Source organism: Bactrocera oleae, chromosome 6, assembly GCF_042242935.1.
Source record: "Bactrocera oleae isolate idBacOlea1 chromosome 6, idBacOlea1, whole genome shotgun sequence".
Lineage (NCBI taxonomy): Eukaryota > Metazoa > Arthropoda > Insecta > Diptera > Tephritidae > Bactrocera > Bactrocera oleae.
Window position 1 is genome coordinate 63705542 of NC_091540.1, and position 19444 is coordinate 63724985.

General features: G+C 35.1%; 1 protein-coding gene across 3 annotated transcripts in view; it reads right to left on the reverse strand.

Moving 5' to 3' along the window:
* rgn (regeneration) overlaps positions 1-19444 on the reverse strand; it is a 141470-nt gene that overhangs the window by 62110 nt on the left and 59916 nt on the right. For all 3 annotated transcript variants that reach the window (XM_070112040.1, XM_070112038.1, XM_070112039.1), the window contains one exon: positions 10367-10826. The gene's annotated coding sequence lies outside the window, so the exon portion shown is untranslated. The remainder of the gene's footprint in view (positions 1-10366; positions 10827-19444) is intronic.

Genomic DNA, 19444 nt, shown 5'->3' on the forward strand with positions numbered 1-19444 from the left:
TATATAGAGGCGGCTTTTAAAGTAAAGTTTCGAGTTAAATTTTTAATTACGCCACTCACTTTTAAAATAAATGTTAGTTTTTGGTTTAAACTCTTCACATTTTTATAAAAATGACCGAATTTGACGGTTTTTGACTCACAATTTTTTTTAACGCTTAAGGAAAGCATGTTGTCGTTTAAGACTTTTTTTAAAACTCCAATAATGACTACAAGAATTTTTTTTAAGTTGATAACCTTTAACTGCCCAGAAAGGGGACTCTCCACAGCTGCTAGAACACTTATCAAAATTTTTTTACGAAATAAAAATTTGAACTCGAAATTTTACTTTAAAAGTGAGGGCCGCCTCTAAATGTTAAAAAAAATGTGTTTTCCAAAAAATTTTCATTTTTTATGACCTACAAATTTTACCCTTACTAAGCAAAAAAAAAAAATCTATTTTTTTCCATCTTAGTGCATATGGCTAATTTTTAACCGAATATATCGGTACATCTGTAAAATCTAGTTTTGAAATTCGGGGAGAATAGATTCGGGGGGATAGATAATTTACCAAAAAAGTACTACGATCTTCTCAAATTGTTCAGATCGGACAACTATAACAAATAGCTGCAATACATAAACCGACCGATTAAACTCAAGATAAGAATATTTTTATACCATTTTATGCTATAAGAAATGTGAAGTGTATTATAATAGTTAAGGTTTTTTTTTTTTTTTTTTTATTTTGCTTACAGAATGTTTTGTGCCCCCAAATATATTATTCAATTAGATAAGTAAAGAAAACCTGTGTTTTCGTGGATTATGTGGCTTGATATCACCTTTTTTATTTTGTTTCAGATAGCACGATCGCTAGTTGAGACTATCTTCAAAAAAATAATTCCAAACATTGGTTCAGTAGCCTTTATTTTGTATCAAAATATCAATAAAAAAATTTTAAAACACCGACATAGATGAAAAATAAAAATTTGAGTTTTTCCCTACCCTCAGAGAAAAATTTTTCTTCTCTCAGAAAAAATTGTTAAAAGTAGTATTTTTGAAGGCTCTAGACTTGTCTCACCCCTTTAACGTGAGTCACGCTTCCAGTACCAAAAATCTTTTGCTTGCTGGTAACTACAGGTAATTGAAATTTTGTATCACTCACTGTATAAAAAGGAGTTTGCGAGGTGATATTTATTTAACACTACCGAAACATTCATAATCTTACTACCATACACTCTAAAAATCCCAAATATAGTTGTGAAAATATTTTCGCATAAACTTTTCAAAGCCAAATAATTTTCAATGAATATCATGTTTCTGCTAAATAAAATATTGCATGCACGATGAAGATTTTCATTCAATATAAATCATGCACTAAGCATAAATAATGAAATGCGTTCATGCTTAGATATTTCACCAATTTGTGGCACACTCACTGATATATGAACCAATGTAGAGTACGAACACGAGCTGCATGCTAAACAATTGGCATAATAAACAAAATGGCATATACGAAAATATACAAAAGCCAAATTAAAGATTTATTTGTAGGTATGTACAATACAACCAAAATAAACTACTCGTATGTATATACAAAGAAAATATTGCTACTCTGGTTTTGACCGAAAAAATGCAACCAAACTCAAAACTACACAACTAAATAAGCAATTTAATGAAACAATTAAAAATGCAGAACACGAAAGTCGTACATACACACCAACAACTATATGCGCAAAAGCCACTGGCAGATGCAGCACATAAAGGAGTACACAGAAAAGGAGAAAAAAAAGAGTGAAAAATAAGAAATAATCATAATAACGCAAATGCATTTAAACAACCGTTGCTGCAGCGGAATTGGGTTGCCATAAATAATCAGAAATCAGAGCGCGCGCCATGGCGTATACGTAACATGTGTTCATGCGCTCATCCGTTTGCTGCCACAAACTTCCAGCACGACGCATTGAAGTCGTAAATATTTAGAAATTGAGGCACGCATGGCGAGCAACAGCAAAAAAGTATATAAAAACAACAACAAATCAAGCGAAATCTGGTGAAATGACAAAGCGCAGCAATAATTTCGGAAATGATGACACCAAAATCGCCATTAAAGTAAACAACTTTTTTAGTCAACACAGTTCAATGCGCTGGAATCGATAGCAGCAACCAAAAACAACAAAAGCCAAACACAACAACCAACGGAATTAATATTTGCTTGTGCAGTCATAATAAAAATGCAAATGCTTGTTTTAAAGCGACATTTTGCTTCACATTTGGCTTTTATGCACCGCAAATTGCTTCGAAACATTTGCTGTTTTCTAGAAAGCCAATTTACCGCAAAGGCACATTCACAACTTCTAGAGAAACCGAAATTGTTTTCATCATAAGCGCGTATTGCTCTTATGACTAACTGTCAAGCGTTTCGTTTTGTTGTTTTTTATTTTGCTATTTCGTCCATCAAAAGGCCATAAAAATTATAGAAGTTTTTTATTATCAACAGAAATGGCATTCAGAATGACATAATTGCGCGTTTATGACAAATTTGCAAAAAAAAGCCAACTTTTAGATGAAATTTATATACATTATTTTAATGTTAAATGTTAATAATATTGTGGTTGAGCGCGTGTGCGACAGATTTATGGTTTATTTATTTAGTTTTAACCGAAAAGTCATCTATCAAACACCAGCTTTCTTGTTGAAGTGGAAATATGGAGTTAATATTTATAAATCCTTCATATCAGGGTTGCAAATAATGCATTAAAACCCAAGGTTTTAATTAAAAATTAACAAAAAGACATTTTTATACTCTTGCAACATATTGCACAGAGGATAATAGATTTGTTCACCTAACGTTTGTTTGTATCACCTAAAACTAATCGAGTTAGATATAGATTTATATATATATAAGAGATCAGGATGACGAGACGAGTTGAATTCCGAGTGATTGTCTGTCTGTCCGTCCATGCAAGCGATAACTTGAGTAAAAATTGAGATATCTTGAGTTCCATAATAAGATACAAAGCTGCTATTTACTACAACGAATTGCATTAGTGAGGGGTATCTATGGGTGAAAAAATGTTTAAAAAGTGGGCGTGAACCCACCCTTTCATAAGTTTAATGTACATATCTGGTAAGTCATACAAGCTAGAATAACCAAATTCGCTCAGGGTATCTATTTTTGGCATCCCTACCCAACCTGCGAAAATTGGTGAATTCGGACCCGCCCAATACTATTATAATAGTTTTATTAAAAACTATTCAAACTGCGATAAATCTATAAATAAATACGTCATATGGTACGAAAAGGCTTTATAGGAGCCGGTTTTCGATGGGCGTGGCAGCGCCTACATATAGGTGAAGAACAATATCTCGGGACCTACTCGATTAATTTCAATCAAACTCAGTAGGTAATATTATCCTGACTTTCCAACATACGAAAATGAGCGAAATCAGGTATAAACCACGTCTGCCTCCCATATAACACAATTCTAGATTCCATCTAAATTTTCCACTTACCAATATAAAACTTTGCACGAATAGTGGCTGTGAGGTGTGCCATTTTATGACCAAAAATGGTCCAAATCGGACCAAAACTATTTAAGCCCCTCGAATACCGAATCTGTGTACGATGAAAATTCGTCAATCTGTGAGATATATTATAGAAATTCGGAGAAAATTCTTTTCTGATATCAGTATGCCTATATGTCGAAAATAGATTAAATCGGGTCAATATTTCCTTTAGCCTCCACATAGCTTATAGAAAGATTTTCGAACTTCCGGTTGGCTTTAGACCGTATATATCGGTGAATATGTAAGATAACTTGGCAAAATTAACTGAATGTATAATATTGAATATGCTACAGCTTACTGCCTAAAATATGTGAAAATAGTCTACGAATTATAAAAAAAATTATGCTACATAGTATAACAAACCTTATGTGGCGCATTGTGTGTGAGTTCTTTATTTATAAATTGCGTGCAAATGTGTTCTCAAGTATACCCGAGTAATGTGAAAAGTTTGTGCAATTAGCACAGTCTTTTTTTGCTGCCTATATACCCTATACAGTGATTTTCGACTTTCCACCCACAATGTGTGGTATTTTATTGAAATTAAATGAACTAGTTTTCTGAAAAATTAAGTGGTTTAGCGCTTAATATGAATGGAATTGGTGTAGACATTGGACCAATCATCATATTACTAATATAGTGGATTTCGATTTTTCTTTCTTACTTGTTTTAATGTGTTACTTGTTAAAATGTGAATTCCGCATACATTTTACACTAGTATTTATGCTTTTGCAATTTGTTATAAAATTCGTTTTGTATATCGTGTGTTCACTGTAGTTTTGCAAAATCACATGTGCCATACATTATTTACGCAGACTTTTTGCAGTCTTTTTCGACACATTAACGACAAAAGCCCGACATATTTAACTTCATTGCAGGCTACGATGCTCATTTAATAAAAATATAAGGTCAAAGCTAAAGTAAACACACGTGTGAATGCCAAAGAGTCTGACGAAATAATTGAATTGTATCTAATGTGTGACTGTGCCAATCAGCAGGCACGTGCGAATTTACATGACTACACACAAATGTTTATATGTATGCATGTGTGTGTGCAAATAAGCAGATCTAAATGAACATACAAAATGACCAGCATCATTTTGCGCCTAAACAACCATAAACACACAAAGCTAAACTTTTTTATAGTGGAAAAGTATTGTGATTACAACTCACTTTTCCCCTTTTTTATTTGCCACGCTTTTGTATAATTTAGTATACTGTGTTGTTATGTTTTTTTTTCGCAATTTTCGTACTTTCTAAAGCATTTTCGCACAAACTATTTGTTGGTTTGTAGTGAACATTTTTATATGCTTCGCAATCTCTTTATGTTGCATTTTTATGTACCGCGTCCACCCTTTTTTGCAGCAAATGTATGTGGGCCTTGGCAATTCGGGCCTATCCCAAAGCGATAACAATGCGTCAACGACCCAACAGCCAACAGTGTGTTATAAACTTTTGGGCTTTTGCCACTGTGTTCGGTTATTTTGTATGGCATTCGTGTTTAACAGCGAATGTATGCATTACTCGGCATGTAATATACGTGCGCGGGGAGGGGTGCTTGTAACACGCGCTGTTTGCAAGCAATTGCCGGCAAACGCCTACATTATTGCCCCCGCGACACACAAACACATACACATATATATATTATGCTTGCACTAACCTTTAGTCAATCCCTTGTGTACAAGTGCGTGCGGCTCCGTGCAACTCTTTCTCTGTGTGTGTGTGTGTGTGTGTGAAGAAACATCACGTAATGTGCACGTTTTCGTTTTTATGGCAAACATTGTAATATTTATGGTATACTTGTATTCGCCGTCGCCTACAATTACACGTCGGGTGCACGTACGTGCGTGGAATGCACCGCCCAGCAGAGAAACAGGGATGCTTCGATAATAAAGTAATTTTGATATTGTAAACAAGCGCCCTCCCAGTGGAAATACCTATACTTACAGTTTTGCATGTGTGTATGTATGGCAGTTTATAGTCTTGAGAGAGATCAGCACATACTCGTTATGTTTTCCCACTTTACTGTTACACGTTGTAGTTCATGAAATTTTTATAGTTTCACTTTCGCTGTCAAAATAATTGTCAGAGACCAAATAAGTATGGGAAAATTATTGTACAATAAGGTTGATAAGGACAGTTCTTATATATATGGATACTCTTCATTCAGCTTTTTGAAAATGGAGTTTCGGTAGTTATGACGTCATTATAGCGATATTATTTAAAAAGTAAAATTATTTAATAAAAAGTGTTAATATGCTATGAGTCCTTGGGAAATTTTGGATCCACTACATATAGAAGCAAGTAGATTTCCATTGGGTTACTAAAGATACCCAAAATAATAATTTTATTTTATAAACTCGAGTTTAAAGGTTATTTTGGGGTTTAAAGTTAAACATTACCTCCAAACATGGATTCTATCATACAAAATATTATCTTTAACACGTCTCAGTAGGGTACTGATTTGGTGTTTACCGAACTAAACTCGAAATTTCTTACTAAACACCATAATCAGATCTCTTGGTTAAATCAGAGCTGCTCCAACCCCACAATGAGTACTTCTAAACAATTTAAAGTTTCTTGAAAATTTTCACTTAAGTACCGCATCAATGCTCCCTTATTAATTTGTTTCTTCAAAAACACGAGTTTATTGACTTTTTGATATTTAGCATTAACACCAACTCACAAACATGGAATTTACTTTAAAAAAATACCGTTCGCTGTTTGCGTTTACCATATTGAACTCAGAGTTTCTTAAACACCAAAAGTAGAGTTCTGTTCAACTCAGAGTTTATAAAAAGACTTCACTTAAGAACTGCATATAGGCTCCCTTAATACTAATTTTCTTCACAAACTCGAGTTAATTAACTGTTTTGGTGTTTAGCAATAAACGTTACTTGTAAAACCTTTCGTTTTAACTCGTGTTAAGTAAAATCTTTTATATGTTACCAAATTGATTTCTTAATTAACTTTTTCTTAAACACCACAATGAGAACTCTTAATAACCTCAGAGTTTTTTAAACCCTACGATGAGATGACATTTGGCATCTCGGAGTTTTTTGAAAAATTTTACTTGGGAACCACATCTATGATCCCTCAATAATAATTTTGACGGACTTAACTTGTGTTAAACACACATTAGTGTTTAGCAAAAAAAACTTAGAGTTCTTAAACACCTCCATTGAGAGCTCTTGACCATCATTTATAAGTAAAAAATCTTAACCTCGAGTTTGTGGATAAATCCAAATATGACAACAGAAAAACTAAAGCAAGCAGATTAAATTTAACACTGAATAACTCTCCAGAATGATTGAAATAAGAAGCTTTAACTTTAGCGTCACAAAACATGAGATAGTCAAGAAACAAGTACTGTGGACTTCAACCTCCACCATTCAGAAAACATTGATATAGGGCTTGGGTGGAACATTTAGCCTTATCGCACGATTACCAATCGTTCGCATTGGTATGACTAAAATCCGTGTTACTGAGCGTAAGATGGTCAGTAGATCTCATACGATACGCTCTAAAATCAGGTGGCCAAAAACGTAAACTTCATCCGATATTCCTAAATACAGAAATGGTCTGGGAAAGGTAGCTAATATATTGAACTCATCATTAACAGGGTAAGTTAAGCTTTTCTATCGGCCAATTTGAATGTAAAGCCTGACGGAACACGTATAAAATATTTGGAACTCGCTAAAAATTGCTCTTCCAAATACATATGTACATACACACATATGCAAATTTCTTCACTCACTTCAGACAATTGTATACATTTACAACTGCTTAAGCAACGAAAAACAAAAACAAAAAAGAACGCACCATGAAAATGGGTTAATATTAGCTTGCGAGTATCACAAGCATTGTTACTCATACGCCGTGTCGCGCTCCAGTTTATATGCGGCATATATGAGCTTGTTAAACACGCTGAACTCAATGCATTTATTTAAATGTATGCAAATATGTGTGTATGCGTATTTATATATTGTCTATATACTTATAAGGCGCTTGTGTGTGTTCAGAGTGCCCTAAAAATGCCGCGAATCCGTTCATTGATATCAAGCTTATATAAAACACTGAACTTCCCGCCTGTCTGCTAGCAAGTAAGTGATATTGCGCACAAATCGTGGAGATTATTTGTTTGTGTGCGTCTTGGTGTGGTGCGATTAACATAAATACCGAGGCTAGTAGAACATTTATGTAGTAAAAGGCGGAATATTATGAGCACCATAAAATGTTTTATGGCGCATGTGAAATGTGCGTTGACCATGTGAGTTTAGAAAAAACAAAAAAAAAATCAAAATTTACAAATCACCAACAAAAATATATGCTTAGCACGCAAGAGTTTGTGCTATTGCCCCAATTTCGGAATTTACAGTTATTGCGTGCGTGCAGGGTAGCAGTAGAAATTTATTTATCGCACTTGCTAGCAAATTTGTACTAGAAATCTATTATTATCCGGTAATCCGCGCATGCGGAATTTTTCCAAAGTTATCGTACAATATTTTACAATTGACGTTTGAAGTCGTCACTTTGTTCCTGGCAAAGTTTTTTGTTCATTTAAAAGTTATGTATTATTAAATTATAACCAAATATATAACCAGAATAATACCCAAAACCAATTCATTTCAAAGTTAAAACCACTGTCTGTCTAAAACAAATGATTTCGAAAGTTTTATGAAAATAATAACCGATGTTCGTAACCCTGAAAAAAGCACGGAAATTCGAGTCTCGTTATTACATAATAGCTTCTATGCTGGTACAAAATATTCAATGCTGAGAATGACATTATTCAAATAAATATAAAGCTATTGAGCTCGGGTACATACATTTTGTCACTTTGTTTGATACACCCAGGAGGAAACCTGAGACCTTATAAAATATATTTGTAAATGTTTAGCGTGACGTAGATGCGAGTTCGCCCTATCCGTCTGCCTGTCTGTCTGTATAGACGCGAACTAGTACCTCAGTTTTTGAGATATCGATCAGAAAGTTCGCCACTTAATTTTCTCCCCAACAAGCTGCGCCTTTGTCCAAACCGCCTGTATTGGATCACTATAGACTACAACTGCCATATTTTTACTAAACCGATCAAAATCAAGTCCTTGTAAGAGATATTTTTTTCCTTTACAAGATATCCTCACGAAATTCGGCATGGATAATTGTCCAAAGCGACACTACAATCGCCGTATATATGAATTGGATCCCGTTGAATGCATTTCTTGTTCTGATATGCTCTTTACCTTGAAACCTAACCGGAACATACCCAAATAAAACATAATTAAGTGCTGAATAACATACTTATTTGTTGCATGAACCCTCAAGGACCAATGAATCAATATGTTTTGTTGTTACGGCAGAAAAATTTTTAAATTTTTAGAGATGCTGGCAACAGTCTGAGATGGGTTGCAAACCTGGGTCCTTTCGAATACTTTTTTTGTATTTGAAATAAGCTTTATTTTTTCATCATCAAACTATGGCGCTATGACACTATTCTGTGGAATTAATTGAGGCATCATCGTAAAGAAAGTGATTATGATTGAATTTTCGTAGCAACACGTTCAGCCGCTATATTGCAGAGTATAAACAGGTTCTTTCTCGGATAAAATTCAATCAGATGGTAAATAAAAGTGTTTCGAAATCGATTCCAGAAAAAAAAATTTGAAAAATTAGTGATAAATTTTAAGAAAATATTACATCTACCCTATATTTGAACGGGTTTTCACTAATTTTTGTTACATACGCCGAAAGGTAGGCAACTCTTATTTTGCCAGAATGTACCACAGAGGTCATAAAAGAGCACAGAAGTGTCTGTTAGGATCTGATCGGATCATTCACATACACTTTTGGTTACAGTTAATAGTATTTGTGAAAACTTTTTGGTAATATTTACTCAAAACTTTCGACCTTCGACAAACGCTGCCCTTTTAAGACATTCTAAACCCAGTTTCTAAGCAAAATATAATATAAGCAAATTGAACTTAATCGTAAGGGCAAATATATTTAAATTTAAACTAAGCCAACCCATTTTAATGACATTAAAATTGACTATGTATCCCTTGCGAAAACCTCACAAGAGCTCAATAAATAACATACATTTTTTGGGTCTCACAGCAGACTCACCAACTATGCCTTTCTTAATCAAAAACGATTTAGTATTATCATCCCAATGAGCTTGTTAACCCACCAAGTGATTTAAGAAAAAAAAACATAAAAATTATGCAATCATTATATTAGCATATTGAAATAATTATACTCAATTTCCTCTACAATACACGCAATGGCACACAATGCGCCATTAATGCTGTAAGCTTGCATAATTTTATTTTTAATAGAACACTGTAAATTGACACAGTTTCAACCTGCCACGCCGTTTTCATATGCATAACCTTCAATTGTTTTACCCGCCCCACTTGTGAATCCTTTCTTTTTGCCAATCTACCTTGCGTCATTGCCCGCTCACCTTCGCAAGCATTTGCCAGCCACACTTCATAACCTGCAATTTCCCACGTAATTTGTACGCTCTCAGTCTCACTGTCGCACTGTGCGGTGGCGACTTAGTGACTTTGGTTAAAAACTTTATGATTTCAAATATTTCCGAGCCCATTGGGAATAATTACGTCGTCTAACCACTAACCCAATGGCGCTCAACTCTGCGCAATTATGCGCTAACGCCCCCGCGACCTCTCTTACTCTCTGTTCTCCCGCTTGTCTATTTGAATCCGAGCGACCATCTGAATGAGAGTGGAAGTCTGTGCGCGACGTTGCGCCCAGTTCGCGCGCCTAAGCGGAAAGATGGCCTTCAATGTGTGCGTCAGTCGACTTACCTGTTTCTATGTCATTCCACAGTTGCCTTATGCCGTAAGCGTTTGCCTGTCACCTTTTTGTGGTTTATGCGCGCCTCTCTCTACGTGTGTGTGTTTACAATTGTGGCGCCTCTTCGCCTGTCAACGTTGGTGTTTCAACCGTCGCTTTCGTTGGACTGTTTTACTCCTTACCTTCCTTTTTCATATACATACATACGAATATATGTATTTATATCTCACTAATTTTTGTTAGATTTCTGCTCACTCTCTATTTCAGCGCGTCGTGTTGGCGAAAGTGTCACAACTGTCGTCGCTTCCTTTTGCTTTCAGCAAACCTCTTTAGACAACCTTTTTTAGCCTGTCTAGCGGTTCAGCTGTCAATATGGCGTGTCATACGTATATAGTAACTATATACTGATACATCCATACACTCGTATGCGCTGTTGTTGTTTCGTTACGTCCTCGAAATTGAATTAATAATCTGGAAAGATGAGAATGATGGATAAGTTAATGGAAATTTAATTTTAATGCTAAAATTGAAATTGACATTTGAGTACATTGTGCTGACATATATACGTACAAGTATATACATTAACTAGGGTGCAGCTTGAATAAATATTTATTTAGTTACAAGGTAACATTCTATATGCTCACGGTATCTATTAATAATTGGTATCATTGAGGTTACTATATACAGTTTTTCAGTGTTGAAACCAAAACATTTTGTTACGTAAATTCTTTGAGAAAATATATGTACGAATTTTTAGCTGAAAATTACCTATGTTAGCCCTTCAGAAGAGTCAACATTCTTACCACAATACCGGCACTATACCCGAATTATTGCATATAGCGCCTCATTAAAATAAACTGACGCAAAACTCAAAAGACCTAAAATAATACGATGTACTTTTGACAGCTCGAAGGCGCGCTTTAAGTGTTTCTAGCCTTAAATAGCCAATCTTTATTCCGTTAACTCCGATAAGATTTATTGCAGGTTCTGCTTTTGCTATGAAATAGTCCCTAGATGGGTTAAGCTCTTTGATTGATTCCATATATGTGCAAACACATTAAATACAAGAACTTTATGAAACTAGAAAACGTCTTTATGCCTCTTCGATGCCTGAAGTTTCGAGATCCGTCGTGTTTCAGTCTCGATTTCGCAAAGGTAGGACAGTTCCTTTCAAACAACTTCTACAACTGATATTTAATGACATTTCTAACCATACCGCGTGAACTTCGAATGACTATGTCTAGTTAAAAATCCTTAATCTCGAAAAAAGCGATCCTAACTTTCGGTGAAAAGCCCACTAGACCTCTTGCAATATATTTCAGAGCAGAAAAACCTTACTACTATGCAAGTTATAGGATCACCAAGATCACATGAGATCTAACCAATCAGTAGTAAACAGCGTAAGACAGCGAAAATCTAGCCTGTTCCCATTCTACTGATAGTAAGGTAGAAGCGCTGTTCCTTTCAAGGTCATCAGCTTTTCAATTCCTTGCGATGCCGCTATACCTTTGGCACCCAACTAGTCTTATTGTATTATAAATAACCTTGATGTAATTCGTTCCAAAAGTTCAGTAGTACGAGTTCAAACATGCAATTTATGTCGCCTGATCTGTACGATCCTTACAATATATCGGAGAATCGACAAAATTTCGAAGTATTTTTATAATCTAATAAATTTTATGTATATAACTTGAAAAGTGTAGGAATTTTGTACTTTTTATAGTCCGGGAATACATTGAAAGAGTAATCTTACTAACGAATCTTACAATCTAATGTTAAACACTGAAGTTACTCATCAATCCGGTTCTGCAGAAATAATAACTATTGCGATATACAGTAGTGGACAAAAAAAAAACCGGTCAGGTAGTTACACTCACTTTATGTTTTAGTAATATGTTTTAGCAAACAATGTTTTGCATAGAAAATATAAAAGTACAATAATATAACAGAAGAGAGTAGCAGGGTTGGAGTAGCAGGGTTGGAGATATCACTGCTTTTGTGGGTGCTATATGTACTTGTATATGGGATTTTGTGATAATATTTTGAAGTGCAGGTAAAATAAAAATATAGAACACAAAGTGAAAAAGCACTTTGCTTCACTTATTGTTACAATTTCCAAAAATAAAAGTAGAAGCAAGGAAATTTCGGTACGTTCTTAGCATATTGACATATCAAAAAGCGCTTAACTGAAGCAGAGAGCATTAATAAATTTTCGCTATCTTAGCCTGTCAGTAATAGTTAAAAAAATTAGAGTCTACTGTAATTTGGTTGTTTAGACAGACAAATAGCTTTCCCGCTCGCTGTTGAATGAAGCGTTTTTGTTAAAGCAATTTGGCTGACTAGAGATTTAGCATCGATTTGCAACGTATTGTTAGCTCTCTAGTGGCATACGAGTATACTTTGCATCGCTAGCTGCGGGTCAAAAGATTTGCGTCCACGAGATTAGTTCCATCGTAGCCAACAAAACCAAAAAATTGCAAAAATAGAGTGAAGAAAGGTAGAAAAGGTAAGTTTTACTCTTATTTTTTCAAATTACACTCGACTGCAACAGTGTGGCAAATTATGATATATCTAACTTTGTGGCTCTAAAATGCATAGCCGTTCATTTAGTTGAGTGACGCTTGGCGCAAAACAGAATGCGGAAACGCCAACGCAATGTACTGCAAAATTGGGTGGCTCTTCCAGTGAATGCCGCAACAGCGAAGTAGTAGTAAGCAATAAAACAAAACAAGAATAACTATCAGCAGCTAAATTTAAGAGTTACAATGCGTGCATGCGGCATGTGGCATATACTGTTGTGGTATGCAACATGCAACGCGAGCCACCCACTTATCAGCGCGGCATCTCTGCAAGATGCGGCTGATATGCTGGAACAAAGCACAGCTGGAAGACAATACAAATTGTGGGCCGACCCCACTTGGCTACTGGGCAGTGGCGAAGCTGAAAGCGTGCGCGCTCTGTACACTATGTATGAGGCAGATGCAGAGGCGGAAGTTATACATTTATAGCGCTACTGTGATGGTTGGTGTTGTTGAGGTATTTTATTTGTGATGTGTACGTGAAGTACATACAGATATCTGAAAATGTATGTACATATGTTTATACCTGTGTTAGATTCGTTACGCAAGAGCGCGTATACTGTTAGAAATGAAAAAAACAACAACCAAAGCAAATCTGATAATAATTTGAATAAACAAATGCAAATAGAGACGAATTGCGAATGACGTACTGAATGTATACCAAATACATCTATATATATATATATATCCAAATGTATATGCACATATATAAGCATAGTAAAGATTTCGATCAAACCTCATTTAAATGACAAAGGTATTTGGAATACTAATGATTCAAAATGAAACAAATTTATCCAGGTGAAATAATATGCAAAGGGAAGTGGGAAACACAGCAATTGAAGTGGAGCACTTTAGTTCTTCCTAAAGAAAAAATAGAAATTTTATTAAATAAATAAAAATATATGTAATTAATGTATATAATATTTAATAATTAAATAAAAATAATGAACAGTTGCAGAATTTAACACTTTAACAATAGGCGAATCATTTTGAAAAATTGAAAAATTTAAAGGATTCCCATATTCCATAAGCAAACAATTTTTTAAACTCGCAAGTGGATATAATCCCTTCGAGAAATCAGTTTCGGTTATACGTTTCCGTTGTTCTCTTTTCTCTCTCTGTCTCTCTCTTGTGCGATAGTTTGATATAATACAGAACCCTTGAAAATACCATATATGTTATCCTCTTTCGATACCTTTTCTTACTTACAATCTTATGTTTGGTTAAAAACTGCCGTAATCATTTCCAAACTATTTTTTACCTCAGAGGAGGAAAAACTTCAGCAATTCACTAACTTAAAAGACCCCTCCATGAGCAGTTTTCAATTTTAAAAGCACACATTCCACTGTAAACTGCGGAAGTAAACCACTAGCAAGTTTGCTCGAGGCACAATATAAACCGCTAACGGCAAACGAAACTGAAACCAAAACCGATGTGCAATAGCCAGCAGCTCGAGCGAGACCAAAGACAACTAAGCCGAACATCAGCGATGATGATACGCAAGCTTTATTTGCAATTCCGCACATATCTCTTACAATTCCTACTACATTTTAGCTTTTAGCCATTCAAGGCACGCCGGGCATTACTTAAGCCGAAACTTAACGGCATGATGCATAAGTGCGCAGCTTGAGGTGAATGTGGCTAAGCGAAGAAAAGGCATGCACACTGTCTGTCCGTAGAAATGATATGTGTGTGAGCGCTCTAACGGTTGTCACGTCTATTCACAAAACCACCGTCAATCGCCAGCTAAATGCGCGCTAAGCCGTATGCTGAGAAGCGCATGTCTCGCCTCATGGTCAGCGAGGCTTACAGCCAAGCAAGGCGGCTTGTCAGCCAACAACCAAGAGTCGTTTAATTCGTAACCCAGTTAATCTAAATCGTCACAGTCTCCAAGTGAAATAAACAATGCTCGCACACACACAAACACTCGGCTTCATTTCGCATATAATTTGTTGGCAAGTTGGGCGCTGCGGCGATGTACCTTTTTGCTGCCTAGGCGGCGCTGTGGTAAAGGTTCGTTCATTGTGCGGAAAATCATTTCTGACATCGAACATGACTTTCTGCTGGTAACCGGCCTACATGCATGCCAACCACAGCAGCAGCAGCGCCATGTTGCTGACGTTGTTGAGGTTATGTTGAAGTCCCCTTCTTGCTTTCATTCATGCACAGCTCTTGGTATCGCCTTGTCGTTTACTTTTCTCTCTTCCATTCGACCACTTTTAACTTTTCATCTTGTTAACTTGTCTTGGTTTTGTGGCTTGTTGGCGTTGAATGGCTTGCTGGATCGCTGTTCCGCGTAGCAGATAATTTTCTGCACTTAATGAAACGCCATTAAGTGGTTCAGAATGAAATGAAGTGCACCGCTGCTTAATCATTAGCGAGACACAGTAATTGTTGGCGGTGAAGAGTATACGTATGTAAGCCACAAATGTAAATCAACAGTTGGTTGATTGCTGATTTTAAGTTAACTGATGAAAAATATATGCTTCTTTGTTCCAAATAGTTTATAGTAATCAAAAGAGGCGAAAGGGACCACTCGTACACTTATTATTCCCGTGCTAGCTAGAGTACAGGAAAATGTTGCAGCCACCTAAGCCGAGTGGGCTCAATTTTGCATAGGTTGGACTCATCGGGATGTCCTGATTCCTCACATTTTTCTAAAAATAAGAAATGGTGTGTATGCTTGAAATCCGAATTCGGCGCCTTACGGACGCAATATGGATGAGATTTTGAACTTTAGAAAAGTACAGCTAAGGTTATCGCTCAAAATATACCGTTAGAATATGTATCGATCGAAGTAGCGGCCTTCTCTGTGAAAGTGCGCCAGTGCAGAGACAAACAAACTTAAAACTAAACTAAGTGTGGTCAATTTAATATTCCAATTACCTTAAAATGGGATTCAAAAATTATTTTCGAAATTATTCCTAAAACATTAGACAGTTGTAACTTTTGTTGGCAGCAAAGAGCTTGACTACAAAAAAAGAGCCATCTTGATGCAGATTTAAACTGATTTCTTGAATTGATCGGTTGATATTTCAAAAACATAAGGTTGCCACTTGTTTGAAATTTTTTATTCTGAATTTTTCTTTCAATATTGTTTTAGTTTTTGTAATGATAGAAGTGGATATTTTTTTCAAGTTGCCACCTGTTTGAAATTTTTAAATTTGACAATTTTTTTTAAATATTTTTTAGTTTACTAGTCTATAATTTTGGAGTTGCCAACTGTTCTAATTCTTTTATTCAATAAAATATGTAAGATAAAAGAAATATAATATTATAAGAAGAGGGATTAAAGAAAGATTTGCTCGAAGATATTTATGAAAAGTGTTGACATATGTTTGTAATTTTTATATAAAAAAATTAAAGGAAACTAAAATATGCTAATTAAATCGAAACTGAAAGACTAGTTCGCATATTTACAGATAGACGGGCATGGCTAAATCGTCTCGTTACGCTGATTATTTAGATATGCAATATATTTTATGGGGTCTCCGATTCCTTCTGGGTGTAACAAATATGTTGGCAACTAAATACACCCTGTTCAGGGTATAAAAGTTTCCCAGCAAAGAAATAGTTTCGTAAAACATTCGCAATTGTTTCACTTAAATTCCTTTATATAAATTATATTAAACATTCTACTCTGCAATTCTCAACTCTTGAAGCCTCATACTCTGTGTGAATTTAACTTTTTATTGATCACTGCTGTTTTTTGCCAATATTTAGTCCATTCAAAAGAGCACCTGCTATGCCTGGCACATTTTCCATATCAATTTCGTAAATAGCTTTCAACAGCAAGGCCAAAAAGAAAAAACAAAAATAATTTCCACGCGCCCAATATAAATACGTACGTATGCCATCGAGGCACACAAAAAAGTATATACAAATAGAAACACCGAGTCAAGCAGTCAACACTTGCACAGCATGTTGCCGCAACATGTTGCCAACGAGCGGCGCGCGTGCAGAACAGCGAGAGGGCCGCCACAAATTGATCGGCACACGCCCTGTGCGCCAACGCGGTGATGTAAATCTAACAGATGAGCAACGACAACAGCAACAATAACAAAAACTATAGGTAAAGAGATAGCTCGGGGTGCAAGAGATATGAGTGAGTGGTGAGCTTTATTTTTATTTCTTTATTTCTTGCTTTCTTTATCGTATACAAAAAAGGTCTGTTTGAAATTTATTGCCTCAGGTCGTGGACGCGTGGAAACTTTTCATTTTCACTAACACCCAGAAATTTTTGTGCACTCATGTGCATTTCATATAAGCTCATAGAATACATACTTTCATAGAGTACTTACACATTTTTACATACAAGTACATACATGTAGTATGACAGTATTGTTGAAAAATAGATTGAATTGTGTCGTAAATATTTATATGAAATGTTATGGGTGTGCTCTTTGTGGTGTTAAACATATATAGAATTTGTTTTTGAACTATAACTCAATTGTTATCGAGGCTTCTGTTTGGAATTTATGTTAGAAACATTTTAACATGTATAAAAATGGGATTTTCTATTGTAGTTTTTAGTTATCATAACTGAGGTGAACAAAACAATAAATTCTTTCTAGTTGTGGGATATTGCAGTGTTTAGGTTTATACCGATTTCATTCATACTCAGCTAGTGATTAAGAAAACACTTTATTAAATGGATAAGAAAATAATTAATTTCACTAAAATATGGCATACATTGACATATATAAACTGTTTAAAGTCAACTGGAATATACTATACTAGGTATATGGGGGCTAAGAGAAAGACGCTCTCTGAATTCCAGTATTATAACGCACATATTGATCAATGATATATGCGGTTTCAACTCAACCAGAAGTTTTAATACTTTTATAATGGGTATATGTAGACTAGGGCCTCCGATTTTAACACAAGGACACATTATTATAAGGAAAAGATGCTCTCTGAACTGAGTTAATATATCTCAAAGTTTGACTGACATTTTAATTAGTTAGTTTTATAAAGTCACACAAAGGCACTGACGTCCAAATATTTGGTATCTTGGGGCTTGAAATTTTATGTATTTATGGATCATATGCATTATTCATTCAAAACTTATAAATAGCAGTGCCTCGGCACACTTATGACATCATTAGCTCAGCAAGAACAAGCCACCTACACAAAAATTCTACCGGTGCTGAACGAAACCAAAAAAACAAGTACACGCACATGTATGTATATGTGTGGCAAATCTATGCATTTCCCATTGACCTTTGCCTACATTTATTTATTGTGCTCGGTCACCTAATGACTAATAATCATAAACACATTTGCCATTTATCTCATACGCATTTTTTTGTTATGATTTATCTATTTCTAGAGCGGAGAAGACTAATATTTTGATGGGCGTTTCGGTTGCTTTTGACGAACTTGGAAAGTTGTATGTTTTGTTGTATATTCAGTATGTTTGTTTGCTTTGGTATATGTATGTATATGCAGCATGTTTGTTTGTATGTATTCAAATGATGCGGCATGTCTGCGTGTAGTGTTGTACCTTTTGGCTAATGAATACTAAAAGAACTATTTGGTGTAGAATGTGTGCCCTTGAACTACATTGATATGTATTTATAAAAAGATTACAAGTGGTATGCATGGAGTTCGGTGAAAAAAGAAACAAAACAAAGCTAGAATGACAATTGAAATTTTAAATTTAGTTTTTAGACAAATATTATATTTGAATATACATATGTATATGTATGAGTTGGTATCTCAAGTGGTTTTCGAAATGTCTGACGATTACATTGAGAAAGTTAAAAATGGGTATGAAGGGTGGTGTCTATGCTTAACTCCTACCAAAAGACCTAAATATTTTGCAAAAACGGCGTCGAGTAGAGTTCGTAAATGAGATAATTAACAACGTAACTAATGACCCTACATTCATTAAACGCATCATTACTTTTGACGAGATGTGGCTTTATGATTATGAAGTTGCAACAGTGCAACTATCTAGCGAATGGCCCCCCAAAAATGTGCCGAAACTGAAAAAACCAAAATCTCTGAAGGCCATCCCAGCCGAAGCTTATAATACGTGTATGGGTAGTTGGAATATGAATACTTGCAAATATAGTTTATATTGGTGAGTCTAGATCAAATTTGGTAAACCATCTTTTATGCTAGTAAGTAAAAGTTGAATAATTTTGAAAAACAATGGTATATTTGAAATATGGCCCTTTACAATTTATTTTGACTATTATTTAGACTTTCCTTTCAAAATTATCACACAAAATGAAGTCAGGTACTGTTAGTTCTGAAAATTTAGGAGATCAACGTAATTTTTTTTTAGACATTAGGCATTTAAAGACTTTAGATAAGTCAGTTTGATACGCAGTGTGTTATGCCGCACCGTCTTGAACTTAGTGACCACCAACACGACACTTTTTTTCACGAAACAGACAAAAAGAGTTCACTTTTTGGAATAAACGCCAGCACAAAAGAGTAAATTTTTGGTTATACAAAGACTTCTTTTTTTTGGATTTCCTGTGTATGGTAATTTTA